At 35.5% G+C, this 18,402-nt stretch overlaps 1 long non-coding RNA gene across 3 annotated transcripts in view; it reads right to left on the bottom strand.

Moving 5' to 3' along the window:
• LOC106008269 (uncharacterized) overlaps nucleotides 1–18,402 on the bottom strand; it is a 223,593-nt gene that overhangs the window by 54,462 nt on the left and 150,729 nt on the right. The window contains exon 4 of one of the 3 annotated variants that reach the window (XR_015442136.1): nucleotides 12,157–12,352. The exons of the other annotated variants lie outside the window; for them this stretch is intronic. This is a non-coding gene — a long non-coding RNA (uncharacterized LOC106008269). Of the gene's footprint in view, nucleotides 1–12,156; nucleotides 12,353–18,402 lie in introns of those variants that run through there. 3 annotated transcript variants of the gene reach the window in all.

Raw genomic sequence — 18,402 nt, 5'->3', positions numbered from 1 at the left:
GCACAAATAAAATTAATTAAAAAATAATACAGTAATCCAAGCAGTACTTCTTTTTTTTACTTCTGTGCTGGACAGGGCATGGTCTAAAATTATAACTGCATTGATTGTCTGATTTTAAACCTTATGTATGATTGGCTTTAGCACCAGGAAAGAAATTAAAACCCAACTCTGAGTTCTAATATTCTTAAGAAATTTAACAGACATTTATGTCACCATTTTCTTTCTACAGAGATTGAAATTATCTCACCTCAGCTACTTCCAGGCAAGTTGTGTTTATTATTTGTTCTGATATACTATGATTTAACTGGGAAAATGCAAAAGAGGGAAGTACAGAAAAATAATTTCAATACACCTGCATGTTATCCTTATCTATAAGATGAAGATGATACTTACCTGCCTAAGAGGTTATTATAAAAAACTTTTTGGAAGGACCCGAGTTTGATCCCCAGTACCAAAAAAAAAGAAAGGAAAAAAATGTAAATTGAATAAAGAAGTGGATCTCGTTCTCTTTTATGAAGCTCCCTAGCCTGGAATAAAAAAAATTCTGAGTGTTTTCATGTGAAGTTCATGGTGGTTGATGCCTACATCAGGGTTGAGTAAACAATATCTGTGAGTATTTTCTGGGACTTAGAAAGTAATCCATTGTTATTATCTATAAATATGGACACCAAGATCCACTACTCACATTTTTAAAGGAAATATTTATCCATGTGTTCTCCATACCAAATATCTGAAAGAAATTTGACTAATCCACTATAAAATTTGACATTTTATTATCTCATTGTGATGATATGCTCCTTCATCCATGATAATAATCATTGTTCCAAGAACTGAATGTAGTGGGTGTGTTAAAATATCAAAACATACATGTCAGTATTGACTGCATGCATAAGAGGCTACTTTGAGGCTGACCTATGAATCACCTAAAGTTCATCTAAGTAGTCTGCAACATAACCTCCACCTGCCTGAAATGTACTAGGTTACCCTGTCAAGTTTTCAGGTTTTTCTGTGAAGTACCTGCATTGAATTCAAATGCTCTTACTGATCTCTAGGATGACCTGAAGAAGAAAAACAAGTTAATTGGCTGAGTGTATTATTACAAGAACATCATTTAATTACTGACCACATTTTATAATAATCTTTTCAAAACTCCTTTTGCATTTCCATATGACAGAAATGAATATACCCATATAATCTGTAGAGAAGGGATGGTTATTTTGATTTACCAATTGATGTATGTTCCATTTTATTATTAATTACCTATATTTGTTTTCCCAAAAAATCCCAGACCTTATCACATACAATCTATGAGGAGAAATATATACTGTCAAAAGTATTTATGATATATATGAATAATCCAGGTATGATTATTGACCAAAGAATTATAACTTGTATAGGGAATATTATTTCCAACTTCATCCAGTGGAGCAGTCAGTGTACTTGTTGGGAAACAGGAGATTAACATTTAGCCTCAGGTCACTGATCTGCTACTATTAGCTGAATGTGTGTATATTTCTCCACCTCTCTGTGTTCATGTTGGTTAGTGGAAACAGGGAGAACAACACCCATGTTTACAACATGTGCAATAACTAAGGATTCTTTGGAACTTAATAAAATTTCATCATATAATTTTTCAAATGAAAAATTCCATCATTATGAAAATACTGAGGTTATTGAAGAAAATAAATGTCAAAATCTAGTGAAAACCAGATTGATGTGATTTTATTGAAGTGACTCTTTTTCTGACACTAAAAATACAGCTGCCATGATATTAAAACAATTGCAGTGTTCTTGAATGAAATATTAGCCAAATTAAACAGACAGAAAAGAACTGCGATTTTTTTGCCTTTGTTCCATTGGACATTTTTGAAGGAGGTGAAAATAGATACTGGAAAGCATTTATTGTGTTAAACCTACACTGATTGCAGGCAGGTTTTTTGAACAAAGGATAGTTATATCCAGTGTTCAACAGAAGTTGTTTTCATTTTAGATGTCTCTTCTATGCCAAAAATATATAGACTCTGAAAACTCAGATATATAATTGAGTCATTCTTCTGCAAATATACAGTATGCACTTATAAAACACAAAAATTGAATGTCTCATTTAAGAAATAAAAAATAATAATTTGTAGGATATTCTAGTTGAAAGGCAAGAAAACATTATCATTAATAATAATATTTCAATTGCATCTCCCCCTAATTTATACACCTATCATGTATTAATCACATGTTTTCCTCAACTCCATGGTAAACTAGAAATCACCTCAGATGACAATGCTGTTTCAGAGATTCTAACAACCTACCCCACATTCAAGAAATATGAAGTGGAGCTGATAGCATTTAAAATTGAGAAGCCTGATTCTAACGACCTGATCTTCATTGTTTCACACCCATTAGAAAGTTTTAAGTATATATCCAGGTGTCTAAGGACACACATATCTGAGGCACATTTTTAAACCACGGCCAATTCCTGAGTATAAATGAAATCGACACCTTACTGTATCTCTCTTTTTGAGATCAACTGTGCATATTATAAGAATGATGGGTAACATGGGTATTTGCAATGTAGCTTTGGAGAGAGCAAAATGGAGGCATGTGCAGAATTATTATGTAGCTTCTCTTTCTGTGCTCTTCATCTGTGATATATAACTGTGCTTCATATACTGGGTCAGCAGGTGCTGCCATAACCTACAAACAATGAAGAAATATGCACAATGATCAAGGCATCTCTTTTTGGGGAAACTGTCATTATATCCACATGTCTGGGACTGCTTAAGGGACTCCTTTCTAGCATTCTCCTGGCTAATAACTTGAGTCTGACTGCAGATGATCCAATTCAAGTACATTTCATGCTTTTTACCTAATAAATGGTAGGAGTTACATAAACATGTAGCTTTCTTCTTTTTGTTGAACTTGAGGAAGACACTGCTTATGAAATGAAATGAAACAAGCTGCATAGAACACATGATGTTAGGGTTACTGTCTTCCTGCACCCCACCAGCCTTTCCATAATTTTCTTACAGTGCTCAGCAACACTCTACAGGGGCACATTTTAGGCTTTTGTGGGTGTGATATCTATGACACACATAACAAGTGTGAAAGAAAAACAAAACTTACTACATGTCTGAGGCCCACAGTAAAAAACTAGGAGTTAAGCTTCATCTTTTTCATTACTAAAATTTTGCACATTAGCATCCTCAAATTGAGTGAAAAACTATCATGTTAGTGTCAGTAATGAGGAAATAATGTTTCTGATATTCCCTTACCCAGGCTCTCCCTGTGCACTTACTGGTTCATGGCAAAGGAGTGAATGAAGAGATTCTGTATTGGACCCTGTGAAGGCTCAGACTGTCCTCAGATTTGATGTAACTACACAGTCAGATAGGAACTTCCTGATGCACATAAAAATGGAGGAGGGGCATTGGCATATAACCCACTGGACTGGTAAAATCAAAATGAGTAGGTGGGAGTGGGGCCAAGTGGTTGCAGGCTGACTGGTACCTGCTTGCTCCAGCTTGCTCCACCAGCTTGCCACCAGCCACCAGGACAGGGTGAGGAGGACCACCCTGGGCAGGCCCACTAGCTGATGGCTTGGCCATCCAGGCACCTCCAACACCCTCTCCCGACCTCTGGCCTTTTGGCTGTGCAGCTACTTGGTTACACAATGCAAAGGCACAGGGGGACTAAAAGCCATTGACCTGAGCTCCAGAATTGAATAACAGAGAGAGTGCCTGTCTCAGGCTCCCTGATGAAAACAAGCCCATTGGAAAAGTGAAGGGAATCTCTGCATTAAAGGCACACCAGACCACCATGATTGGTAAGTTGGAGGGATTATCAGCTCCCACTGGAAACTGAACTTTCTTCAGGGGAAAAGCAGCTAAAACCCGCAGTAGAAACTTGCAGAGTACAACCCTGCAGGAGGACAGGGAGCTCAATTTGGGACTTGCAGCCAGAAATCTGCCTGAATCTCATGGGTCTGGGACTAGCTTACTGACACTCATTGACTTATAACTGCACACTGCTGCCCACATTGTCTATTGTGACAGCAGAGACACAACTTGAAGAAGGCCCTTTATGTTTTAAAGGTGATAGAGTAATAACTACCACAAATTGTCATTCTTTAAGAGGTATTTCATGTTATGGTATTGCTGATTGTATGACTTGGGCTAAGGTGATGTAATTGATCTAAACAGTTTTCCTTCCTGGTATAATGAAAATGAGATAACCTCAGAGTCATTAAAGACTCAAAACCTAAAGACCAGCTATAGCTGGAAGACACCTCTGAGAAGCAATCATTCCATAAGGGTTTTAAATAGATTAACACAGATACTTACAATAAACGACTTCATAATATTAACCCAGGAAATGAATCAGGGACGGTACCAAAAACAAAAACAAGAAGGCATTTATGCAAGTCACAAACCCAGACTTCCACCCTACAAAAGAAATTTCTGGGAGAAATGAGGTGCAAAAGTCTGATAATCAACCAGCTGGATACCCTGAACAGATAGCACAGGAAGGAACAAAACAGATGAATGAGGTTTTAGAAAAACTCAAAAGAGAAATAATCTCCCAGATAACTACAGAGATTGTGAGCAGAGCGAAAGACATGATTAGAGGCTCTAGAATAGAAATTGATAAAAAAAAAATAGATGAGCTAAGAAACATGCTGGAAGCCAGGAATGCCCAGTGTAAGAAAGAAATGGAAACCATGATCGCCCAACATAAGAAAGAAATGGAATCCATGAAACAGATTCAAACAGATATTCAGGATGTTAAAAACTCCTTTGAAAGCATGCAGAGCAGATTAAGAGAATCTGAAGATAGAATATCAGATATAGAAGACAGGATTGTGATTAAGGACCATGAAAACAGAGATTTCTTAAAAATAGTAAGGAACCATGAGAAATCAATTCAACAGCTGCTAGATGATGCAAAGAAGAATAACATAAGACTGATAGGAGTCCACAAAAAAACAGGAGAAAGTACAATTGACATAAAAAAACCTGTTCAAAGAAGTAATAGTAGAAAACTTCCCAGACAGAGGTGGAGAATTGGACATACAGATAAGTGAAGCATATAGAACTCCACCCAGCCATCATGAAAAAAATCTATACCTAGACATATAGTAGTCAAGGTCCCAGAAAACCAACAGAATAACAAAATCCTACAGGCAGTTAGAGAAAAGAAACAAATCACCTATAAAGGAAAGCCCATCAGAACCATGGCAGACTTCTCAACACAAACCCTCAAATCAAGTAGAGCCTGGAGTGGAGTATTACAGGCCCTAAAAGAAAATAATTTCCAACCTAGACTGTTGTATCCTGCAAAATTATCTTTCAAAATCGATGGGGAAATTAGAAACTTCCATGATAAAAAACAACTGAGAAATTTCATGAATACTAAACAAGTACTCCAAACAATTCTAAGCAATATTCTAGAAGAAAGGCAACAAAGGTCGCAACTCTATGAGGCTCAACAGAGGGAAGCCACCAGACAAGGTAAGAAACTAAAGGGAAATGGGGAAAAAGAAATAAGGGCCAACAAGAGTAAAACATCATGACAAGGATGAGTCAATATCTCTCAATTATAACTCTCAAAGTTAATGGTGTCAATTCACCAGTCAAAAGAAGTAGACTGACAGAATGGATTAAGAAGCAAAATCCAGCAATATGCTCTATAAAAGAAACACACGTAACTCAGAAAGAAATTCACAGACTGAAAGTAAAAGGATGGAAAATAGCTCTCCATGTGACAGGAACACAGAAAAAAGCAGGCATAGCAATCTTATTTGCAGACAAAGTAGATTTCAAACCAAAACTAATTAAGAGAGACAAAGATGGTTATTACATCCTGTGAAGGGAACAATCCAGGAGGAAGAGATGACAATCCTAAATATATATGCACCAAATACAAATGCCCCCAATTATACAAAACAAATATTAATGGACATGAAAAACCAAATAAGCACTAATACAATTGTAGTGGGTAACCTCAATACCCCACTATCACAAATAGACAGATTGTCTAGAGAAAACAATTAACAACAAAATTCTAGAACTGAACCAAGCTATTGAACAAATAGACTTAATAGATATTTACAGAGTGTTCCACCCCGCAAAATCAGAATACACATTCTTTTCAGCTGCACATGAGTCATTCTCCAAAATACACCACATGCTAGCTCACAAAACATGTCTAAGTCAATGTAAAAGAATTGAAATTACCCCCTGTGTATTATCAGACCATAATGCAATAAAATTGGAGATCAATAATATGAGAAACTGCAAAACTCCCACAAACCCCTGCAAATTGAATAACAGCCTCCTGAACAACCAATGGTCACAGAAGAAATTAAAGAAGAAATTAGACAGTTTCCACAAGTAAATGATGATGCCAGTACAACATATAGGAATCTATGGGACAAAATGACAGCAGTTCTATGTGGGAAATTCATAGCAGTGAATGCCGATATTAGGAAAACAGAGAGAAATCAGATAAATAACCTAATGCAGAACCTCAAACTCCTAGAAAAAGAAGAGAACAACAAACCCAAAGCCCACATAAGAGAGAAAATTATAAAGATCAGAGCAGAAATCAGTGCAATGGAGACTAAGATAATGATCCAAAAAATTAATGAATCAAACAGTTGGTTTTTTGAAAGAATAAATAAAATTGATAAACCTTTAGCCAACCTTATCAACAAAAGGAAAGAAAAGACTCAAATCCATGCAATTAAGAATGAAAAAAGGGAAGTCACAAAAGAACCAGCAGAAATCCAGAGGATCACCAATACCTACTTTGGCAATCTGTACTCTAATAAATTGGAAAACACAGAAGAAATGGACAGATTCCTAGATACATATGAATTCCCAAAGTTAAATGAAGAAGATATAGAAATTCTAAACACTCCAATTACAATGAGTGAAATTGAAATTGTATAAAAAAATTACCAACAAAGAGAAGCCCAGGTCCTGATAGCTTCACTGATCAATTCCACAAGACATTTAAAGAAGAACTAACACCATTATTCTTTAAACTCATCCAAGAAATTGAAAGGGAAGCAAGGCTTCCAAACTCATTTCTGGGAGCAAGTGTTACTTTGATTCCAAAACCAGTGAAAGACCCAACGCAAAAAGAGAACAACAGGGCAAACTTGCTAATGAAGATACATGCAAAAATCCTCACCAAGATACTGGCTAACAGAATACGGAGGGTCATCAAGAAGATCATACACCCTGACCAAGTCGGATTTGTCCCAGGGATGCAAGGATGGTTCAACATTCATAAATCAATAAAGGTAATACACTATATTAACAGAGACAAGGACAAAAACCATATGATCATCTCAATAGATGCAGAAAAAGCATTTGACACATTAACTTGTATTTTATTTCTATTATTTATTGTGAGTCAATGGATATAACAAATACATGCTGTTTCCCCCAATTTTCTGTAGATTATTTAATGATGCAAGTGACAGTTACATTGTAAAACTATCTAGCATGTCCATTTACCTAAACATGTCTAAGTTGTGTTTATTATTTGTTCTGATATACTATGATTTAACTGGGAAAATGCAAAAGAGGGAAGTACAGAAAAATAATTTCAGTACACCTGCATGTTATCCTTATCTATAAGATGAAGATGATACTTACCTGCCTAAGAGGTTATTATAAAAAACTTTTTGCAAGGACCCGAGTTTGATCCCCAGTACCAAAAAAAAAGAAAGGAAAAAAATGTAAATTGAATAAAGAAGTGGATCTCGTTCTCTTTTATGAAGCTCCCTAGCCTGGAATAAAAAAAAATTCTGAGTGTTTTCATGTGAAGTTCATGGTGGTTGATGCCTACATCAGGGTTGAGTAAACAATATCTGTGAGTATTTTCTGGGACTTAGAAAGTAATCCATTGTTGTTATCTATAAATATGGACACCAAGATTTTTTTGTCAAAAACCCATTCATGATAAACACCCTACAGAAAATTGGAATAGAAGATCTTTATCTCAACCTGATTAAGGATAACTATGAAAAAGCAACAGCTAACATCATACTAAATGATCAAAAACTGAAAAATTTCATGCTAAAATCAGGAACAGGACAAGGATGCCCACTATCACCACTCCTGTTCAATATAGTTCTGGAAACATTAGCCACAGCAATTAGAAAAGAGAAAGAAATAAAGTAATAAAGATTGGGAAAGATGAAGTTAAACTCTCATTATTTGCTGATGATATGATACTTTACATAAAAGACCCCAAAACTCTACCAAAAGACTTCTAGACTTAATTGACAGATCCAGTAGGGTAGCTGGATATAAGGTCAACACTCAAAAAACAATAGCCTTCTTATACACAAATAGTAGATTCATTGAGAGAGAAATTAGGGAAACAGTTCCTTTTACTACAGCATCCAAAAAAATGAAATATCTAGGAATCAGTCTAACAAAGGAAGCAAAAGATCTCTACACTCAAAACTATAGCACCTTGAAAAAGGAGATTGTGGAGGATATAAGAAAATGGAAAGACATCCCTTGTTCTGTGGTAGGAAGAATCAATATAGTGAAAATGGCCATACTTCCAAAACTGCTATATAGATTTAATACAATTCCAATTGAAATTCCAACAATATACTTCACAGAAGAGAAAACAATGCAAAAATTCATTTGGGACCAGAAGAGACCTAGAATAGCAAAAGCAATTCTGGGCAACAGAGACATGGCTGGGGGTATCACAATATCCAAATTGAAGCTATACTACAAAGCTACTGTGATAAAAACACCATTCTACTGGCAAAGAAACAGACCCAAGGATCAGTGGAATAGATTGGAAGATGCAGAAACAACTTCAGACATACTCAGCTACCTCATCTTTGACAAAAGACCCCACCATCCTCAATGGAGGAAAGATAGCCTATTTAATAAATGGTGTTAGATAAACTGGATTTCAGTTTTCCAAAGATTAAAACTAGACCCCTATCTTTCACCATGCACTAAACTAAAATTGAAGTGTATTAAAGATCTAAATATTAAAACAGAAATACTAAACTTGCTGGAAGATAAGTTAGGTAGAACTCTCAAAGACATTGGCATAGGAAAAGACTTTATGAACAAAGCATCAGCAGCATGGGAACTAGCAGAAAGAATCAACACCTGGGATTTTTTCTTATTAAAAAGCTTCTGCACTGCAAGAGAAACCACCAACAGAGCTAACAGACAACTTACAATGTGGGAAAAAATTTAGCATCTGTAACTCAGACAAAGGACTACTATCTACAATATAAAAAGAACTGAAAAAAATCAGATGCCCCCAAATTCAAAGACCCAATTCAAAAATGAGCATCTGAAATGAACAGACATTTCTCAGACAAAGAAGTAAAAGCAGCAAATAAAGTGAAAAAATGTTCACCATCACTGGTCATTCTTGAGATGCTGATGAAAACAACAGAGAGATTCCTCCTCACCCCAGAAAGAGTGGCTTCTATCAAGAAATCAACCAATAATAAATGCTGGCAGGGATGTGCAGAGAAAGGAACACTTCTCCATTGTTGTTGGGAGTGCAGACTGGTACAATCACTGTGGAAATCAGTGTGGAGATGCCTCAAAGAACTAGGGCTGGAGGTCCCATTTGACCCAGCTATTTCCCTGCTGGGTATTTTCCCAAAATAATTAAAAGAATCATGCCATAGAGATATATGTGTACCCATGTTTATTGCAGCACAGTTTGTGATAGCTAAAACTTAGAAATAGCCCAATTGCCCATGAACTGGAAACTGGATAAAGAAGATATGGTTTGTTTGTTTTTTATATAATGGAGTACTACTCAACCATAAAGAGTGAGAAACTAAAGTCATTTACAGATAAATGGATGCATATTGAGGCCATACTCTTAAGTGAAATAAATAAGACACACATGTGTAAATACCAGTTTCTCTAGTGTGAGAAACTGAGAGTGTAAATAAGGTCTAAAAGGATTAATAACTAATAATTGATACTTTGAAATAGGAAAATATCAAAAAGGGTAGGGGTGTTGGGAGGAGATGAGGAAAAGAAAGAATGGAAAGGAAAAAATATGAGAAAAGAAAAAAAATGGAAATGAAGTATGTAAATAGGGAAGGGTGGAGGGGTGAAGGCCGCACAGGTAATGGGGAAAAATAAGAACCAAGATACATCATGTACAGGTACAAGTACCCAAAGATAAATATAAATGTGTTGTATACCTAAAATGTACCAATAAAAGAATTTAAGAAAGAAATTAAAGAATGAGTAGGTGTAGACACAGGCTAAATATTAACAATTGTATGTTCTTTGATGTTCCATGCACAGAGTTCATCATTAACAGAATTGATCTGTTTCATCACAATTTCTAACTACTCACTATTAACAGGAAAAAAGTAAGGAGAATAAATGTCTATCAAACATTTGAAATTCTTCCAATATTAAGCAGAAAGCACTAGATACTATGTACTGAATCATTTTTATTCCCTTTTGAAAACATTAACTTGTATTTTATTTCTATTATTTATTGTGAGTCAATGGATATAACAAATACATGCTGTTTCCCCCAATTTTCTGTAGATTATTTAATGATGCAAGTGACAGTTACATTGTAAAACTATCTAGCATGTCCATTTACCTAAACATGTCTAAGTTTATCCTTCTTTAATATAGAGTAGTTTTATTGGCAATTCCATTGCCAATAAAAATCATATTTTCTGTATTCATTCATTTTTGATGTGCAAATAGGCTTTCTGAAATTTAGATATTACAGATTGTGCTGTTATAAACACAAGTGTGCCCCATTGCTTTTTAATTATTTTAGAAAGATACCTAGCAGGGGAATAGCTAGGGCAAATGGAACCTCTAGTCCACACTGATTTCCATAGTAGTTTGTAGCAATTTACACTCCCGCCAACTGTGGGGAAGGGTTTTTTTCCCCACAGTGTGACCAGCAGTTGTTTGCTTTCTTGATGGGAGCCATTATTTCTGCATGGGGCAAAATCACAGGATTTTAATTTACATTTCTCAAATAACCACTAATATTGAACATATTAATATATTTATTCACTGCTAGTGTTTCTGCACCTAAAAAATGCCTATTCCTTTTAGATGCCAATTTGGGGATTGGGTCTTTACATTTGGGGCAGCTGATTTTCTTTTTCTTTATGTAGTCTAGATATTAGCACGTTGTATAATGAATAGTCGGTGGTCTTTTTTTATTCTGTGGGTTGTCTTTTCACTTGGTTGGTGGTTACTTTTGCTGTCAAAAAGCTTTTTAATTTGATGTAATCCAAGTTATTCATTTTTTGTAATATTTTGCATGCAATTGGGGGTTCATTCATTAAGTGTTTGCCAACACATATGTCTTTATGAATTTTACCTATTCTGTCCTTGAGCAGTTTAGGTGTATTTGTTTTAATATTTAGATCTTTGATCCATTTCAATTTTAGTTTAGTGCATGGGAGAGATACATGGCTAAATTTTATTATTATGTGGAAAGCCAGTTTTCACAGCAACATTTACTAAAGGGGCTATTTTCTTCCAGTGAAGATGTTTGTCCCCTTTGTCAAAGATAAGGTACATGGGTTTGATTGGAGTTGGTTCTGCATCTTCTATTCTGTTCCATTGATCCTTGGATCTGCTTTTTGGCCAGTATCATGTGTTTTTTATCACAGTATCTTTTTGGAATAATTTCGAGTCGAGGATTGTGATGACCCCTGCCTTGCCTTTTTTGCACATAATTACTTTTGATATGCTATATCTCTTCCAGTTCTAAATGAATTTTAGGATAGTTTTCTTCAGTTCTGTGAGGTATAATATTTATATTTTGATTTGGACTGCATTAAACATGTACAAGAGTTTTGGAAGTATGGTCATTTTCACTACATTGGTTCTGCCTGTCCAATAATAATGAAATCATTCTATTTTCTGATATCCTCTTCAACTTCCTTTTTCAGAGTGCTGACTTTTTAAATGTAAATGTCTTTTATTTTCTTTATTAGATTGATTCCTAAGTATTTCATTTCTCTTGACACTATTGTAAAAAGTATCAATTCCCATTTCTATTTTAATATTTAGATCTTCAATTCATTTTGATTTTAGTTTAGTGCATGGTGAGAGATGTAGGTGTAGTTTTAATCTTTGGCAAGTTGAAACCCAATTCTGCCAGCACCATTTATTAAAGAGGCTAACTTACCTCCAGTGAGGGTGTTTGGCTCCTTTATCAAAGATGAGACAGCTGAGTGTGTCTGGAGTTGTTTTGGCATCTTCTATTCTGTTCCACTGGTCCTCAAGTCTGTTTCTTTGCCAGTACCATGCTGTTTTCTCAGTGAGTTTCTTATTTGTGTACAGGAATCCTATTGATATTTTAGTACAGATTTAATATCTTGATATGGTACTGAATTTGGTTATTAAATATAGAAATCATTTTTTGGAGATTTTTGGCTATTCTATGTAGACTAGCATATCATCTGCAAATAATAATAGTATTGTATTTCATATGCTTATGACTCAGGACCTTGTGCTTGCTATCCAGCCATGGTGCCACTGATTTAATCAACAAATGCTATCTCTTCTTATTAAAAAGCTTCTGCATAGCAAGATAAACCACCAACAGTTTGAAGAGACAACCCCCAATGTGAGAAAAAGTTTTCAATTTCTGTTCCTCAAAAAAAGGTCTATGATCTAGAATCTATAAAGAATTTAAAAACATAAGACTTCCCAAATTTAAAGACCCAATCCAAAAACATGCATCTGAAATGAAGAGACACTTCTCAGACAAAGAAGTAGAAATAGCTAATAAACATATGAAAAAATGTTCAAAATCACTGGTCATTTGAGAGATGCAAATGAAAACAACACTGAGATTCCACCTCACACCCGAAAGAATGGTGGCTATCATGAAATCAATGACAAATGCTGGTGGGGCTGTGCCAAAAGAGGAACACTGCTCCACTGCTGGTGGGAGTGTAGACTGGTGCAACCACAGTGCAAATCAGTATGGAGATATCTCAGAGAACTTGGACTGGAAGTCCCATTTGACACAACTATTCCTCCACAGAATTAAAAGAATCATACCAGTGATATATGTGCACCCATGTTCATAGCAGCACACTTTGTAATACCTAAAACTTAGAAACAGCTCAAATGCCTATCAACTGGACACTGGAAAAAGATAATGCTTTTTTTTTTTTTTTAAATAAAATGGAGTAGTACATAGCCATAAAAAATGAAAAAATTGCAGACATTTATTGATATATGATTCCACATTGAGGTGATACTCCTAAGTGAAATAAATAGGACACATGTGTAAATACTGAACAGTTTCTCTAGTGTGAGAAACTGAAAGTGTAAATAATGAATAAATGATATAATAAATAATGTGAAATTTGAAGAAAAGGGGCCAAGGGAAAGGGGTAGTGGGAGTGGTAGAGGAAAGGAAAAAAGGGAAAGGAATTAATATGAGAAAATGATAAAATGAAAACAAAGTCTTCATAAATAGGGAAGGGTGAAGTGGTTGAAGGGAGGGTAGGAGAAAATTGAAAAATAAGAACCAAGAGAGAATATGTTAAGTTGCAAATTTCCAGTGATGAATGTCATTATATCATATACCTAAAATGTACCAATAAAATATGAAAATGTTAAAAATTAGAAGTTATATTATTGTGCCATTTAATTTCTGTATTTAATCTGATTATGTATGAAACATTTATAATTCATCGTGGAGAGCTAATATGTTTTAAGCTAAGTGAGTTTAAATAACTTTCTCAGTCTCATATAGATGAAAACTTAGAGGATCAAATTTCATTCCATCAAATCTGACTGAAAAATCCAATTTTTTAATCAAGCTCTATTGAGTGCCTTGGGAGAGGTACATATAACAAATAAGTAGTAAAGCATAGAATAATAATAATAATAACAACTATCCCTTATTAATTCTCACACTATACACAAAAATATTTTAGTTCCCAAAAACAAAATTGTAATGACAATAATTGTCACATTTGAAGAACAAAATAAGCCACTGATTGTTAACTGTCATTTCAGTAGAAATTATCAATGTAGAATAAAAATTGAGAAATAAATCCAGGTTTCTCCATTATTATGTATATATTAGACTTTAAATGTACAAGTAATATCAAAGAAAATATATGAGATGCTTTCAAATATCCTGTGTCACAACAAATATGAAAGCAGCTAATTAATTAAAATAGGGAAATTAAGTGATTGTATATCAAACAAGAGATTTCTGGCAAATAAAAATCTTAAATAACTATAAATATTTGAAAGTGAAATGAGATCCCAATGCCTATGAGAATTACTGCATGGAGGAAGACTCATGGGCTATGAGGGACATCGACCTAAGGGTGATAATGTGAAGTAATACCTACTGGAGGTTTAGTTAGATGTTTTGATCTTTTCTTGTTTCTCAGGAGCAAAATTACTGACATGGAAGCAGAAAGCACACAGGAGCATTACAGTTCATCCTCCTCTCAGGTGGTCCTGAATTGCAGCCATTACTCTTTGGGTTGTTCCTGTCCCTTTACATGCTCATTGTGCTCGTGAACCTGCTCATAATCTCTGACTCACACCTCCACTCCCCCACGTACTTCTTCCCCTCCCACCTGTACTTTGTGGACATCTGTTTCACCTCCACCACTATGCCCAAGATGCTGGTAAACATCCATGCACAAAGTAAAAACATCTCCTACATGGAGTGCCTGGCTAGGGTGTATTTTTTAATAATTTTTGCTGGAATGGATGAATTTCTACTCACTGTGATGACCTATGACAGCTTTGTGGCCATCTCTCACCCCCTGAACTACACAGTTATCACTAACCCTTGACACTGTAGTCTCCTGGTTCTGATATCTTGGCTTATTATTGTATGAGACTCCCTGCTCCACATTCTAATGATGAAGCCACTGAACTTTCAAATAGGCACTGAAATCCCTCATTTTGTCTGTGAATTACCTCAGGTTCTCAGGGTGGCCAACTCTGTTATCTTTATCAATAATATCATCTTGCTTGTAACAACAGCCCTGCTCTTTGTGTTTGCTGTGACTGGGATCCTCTTCACTTACTGTCTTATTGTCTCCTCCTTAATGAGAATGTGCTGGTCCTCAAGCAGGTATAAAGTATTCTCCACCTGTGGGTCACACCTCTGTGTGGTGTCCTTGTTCTTTGAAACAACACTTGTGTATCTCAGCTCTGCTGTGACCTATTCTTCCTAGGCAAGCATAATTGCCTCTGTGATGTACACTGTGGTGACCCCCACACTGAACCCCTTCATGTAAAGCCTGAAGGATAAGGATGTGAAGGGGGCCCTGGGCAGACTCCTCAGCAGAGCATCTGTTTGTCTATCATCCACTATGGACCTCAAAACAAAAGGAACCTTGTGGTCCCTTAGGCAAGCATTATGAATTTCAATATGTTGGCTTTACTTTTTAATACAAGATATGTTTCTTCATTTATTCTATTTACAAAGCTCTTAGAGCTTTGTTGCATGTGTTTACAATTGTCTCTCAACCACTTTTCAGTCATTACTTATTAATGTTTCTTGTACATATGGCTTTTCATGTTCCAAAGATGACACTTTACATCATTTTTATATGTATAGATGACAGTTATAAGATGGCCTCTGACTGCTTTGTGTCCATTTCTTGCACTTTCCTTTAACAGGTCACCAGGAACCCTCACTTTGTGATTTAGTTTGGTATTTATTTTAAGTTTTTTGAACTTACTGCTGCACAACTTGAGTTTCTCACAATTGACATTTCAGGGGGTAGAAATTGCCAATTTCTCCTGTGACTCTTCTGAACTGCTTCACATTGCCTGTTCTCAAACTATTATCAAATATATCATCATATATGTTATTGTTGCCACCTTGAGATTTCCTCCTATCTCAGGTATCTTTTACTCTTACTACAAAATCATTTCTTCCAATTGGAGAAATGTAGCACGAGGAAGGAAATATAGAGCCTGTTCCACCTGTGGGTCTCACTAGTCAACTTTTTGCTTATTTTATGGCACAGGCCTGCATTATACATTGATTCAGTTGGACCATATTCCCTCCAACATGGTGCAGTGGCTTCAGTGTTGCACAATGTGATTTCCTTCACCAACAGCTTGAGGAAAAAGGACATTAAAAATACCCTGAATAAGTTCCACACCACAGCAGTGTAATCTCAGGACTTTTGTTGTACATTTGAAACATGGATTTCAAAATTTGGGTAAGGTAAATGAGTAGTAGTGTAAATCAGGCTTTGTTGGTCATAGTATGTTTGTATTTTGTGGACTTTAACTCCTCATCACATTTAATAGTGTGGTGCAGTTAGTCAAAATTAGGTGCTGGTGGGAGGAATTGGAAAATTTTTAAATGGGTAAAAATATCCAGTTAGAGAGGATGAGGAATTTATATGGATACTTGGCATCTGTGCATGCCTATCAATGTGAATATATTAATGCTACTGAACCAGAAACATAAAAATAATGAAAATGTACATTGTTATATATATTTTTACCAGAGTAAACAGTAGAAATAACATGTAAGTGGATCTTTTGAAAAATAAACCACATACAGAAATACAAGCACTGTGTTTTCTCTCTCATATGCAGCAGATACACAAAGTGTACCTGATGATAGAGGGAAAGGCTCTGCCAAGGGGGTTGGGCAGGAGTGAGAGTAGAAGAAGAATGCTTGGCTATGACAAACGCACATCAAAAGTTTTTTGGATGCTATTGTGAAAGGAATTATTTGCCCTATTTCTCTCTCAGTGAGTCTGTCATTGGTGTAAAGGAAAGCTATTGATTTTTGTGTGTTGACCTTGTAACCAGCTACTTGACTGAATTTGGTTATTAAGTCTAGAAGACTTTTGGTGGAGTTCTTGGGGTCTTCTATATAGAGTATCATGTCATCTGCAAATAATGACAATTTGAATTCTTCATTACCTACCTTTATTCCTTTTATTTCTTTCTCCTTTCTAATTGCCATGACTAATGTTTCCAGAACTATATTGAACAAGAGTGGTGATAGTGGACATCCTTGGCTTGTTCCTGATTTTAGTGTGAAGGATTTCAGTTTTTGACCATTTAGTATGATATTGGCTGTTGGTTTTTCATAGATGGCTTCTATCAGTTTGAGGTAGAGACCATCTATTCCAATTTTTTGTAGGGTTTTTATCATAAATGCATGTTGGATTTTGTCAAATGCTTTTTCTGCATCTATGGAGATAATCATATGGTTTTTGTCCTTGGCTCTATTGATATAATGTATTACATTGATTGATTTTCATATATTGAACCATCCCTGCATCCCTGAGATGAATCCCACTTGATCAGGGTGTATGATCTTCTTGATGACCTGCATTCTGTTTGCCAGTATCTTATTAAGGATTTTTGCATCTATGTTCATTAGTGAGATTGGCCTATAGTTCTCTTTTGCGGTTGGGTCTTTCTCTGCTTTGGAGATCAAGGTGATGCTTGCTTCCAGGAATGAATTTAGAAGTATTGATTCCCTTTCAATTTCATTGAACAGTTTAAACTGTAGTGGCAGCAGTTCCTCTCTAAATGTCTTGTAGAATTCAGCAGTGAAGCCATCAGGGCCTGGGCTTTTCTTAGTTGATAAGTTTTTAATTACATTTTCAATTTCATTGGTTGATATTGGATTGTTCAGAATTTTTAGATCTTCTTCATTCAACTTTGGAAATTCATATGCATCTAAGAATCTGTCCATTTCTTCTGTGTTGTCCATCTTATTGGCATATAGTTTCTGGAAGTAGGTATTGATGATCCTCTGTATTTCTGCTGAGTCTGTTGTAATTTCACCCTTTTCATTCCTAATTGCATGGATTTGGGCCTTTTCCTTCCTTTTTCTGACAAGGTTGGCTAAAGGTTTGTCAATTTTGTTGATTCTTTTGAAGAACCAACTCTTGGCTTCATTGATTTTTTTGTATCATTCTCTTAGTCTCCATTGCATTGATTTCTCCTCTGATCTTTATAATTTCCTCCCTTGTATGAGCTTTGGGGTTGTCCTGCTCTTCTTTTTCTAGAAGCTTCAGGTTTGGCATCAGGTGGTTTAATTGGGCTCATTCTGTTTTCCTAATATGCATATTCACTGCTATGAATTTCCCTTGTAAGACTGCTTTAATCGTGTCCCATAGATTCTGATATGTTGTATTGTCATTGTCATTTAATTGAAGGAACTGTCTGATTTCTTCTTTAATTTCCTCTGTGACCCATTGGTTATTCAGAAGTGTGTTGTTCAATTTCCATGTGTTTATGAAATTTTTTGAGTTTTTTTTGCCATGGATCTCCAATTTCATTGCACTATGGTCTGATAATATACAGGGGATATCTTCAATTCCTTTGCACTTACTTAAATATGTTCTATGTTTGAGTAGGTGGT

The sequence above is a fragment of the Heterocephalus glaber genome, unplaced genomic scaffold (assembly GCF_053883595.1).
Source record: "Heterocephalus glaber isolate CG9 unplaced genomic scaffold, H.glaber_assembly_v1.0 deba00001533, whole genome shotgun sequence".
Lineage (NCBI taxonomy): Eukaryota > Metazoa > Chordata > Mammalia > Rodentia > Bathyergidae > Heterocephalus > Heterocephalus glaber.
This window is presented reverse-complemented; position numbering and strand designations above follow the sequence as displayed.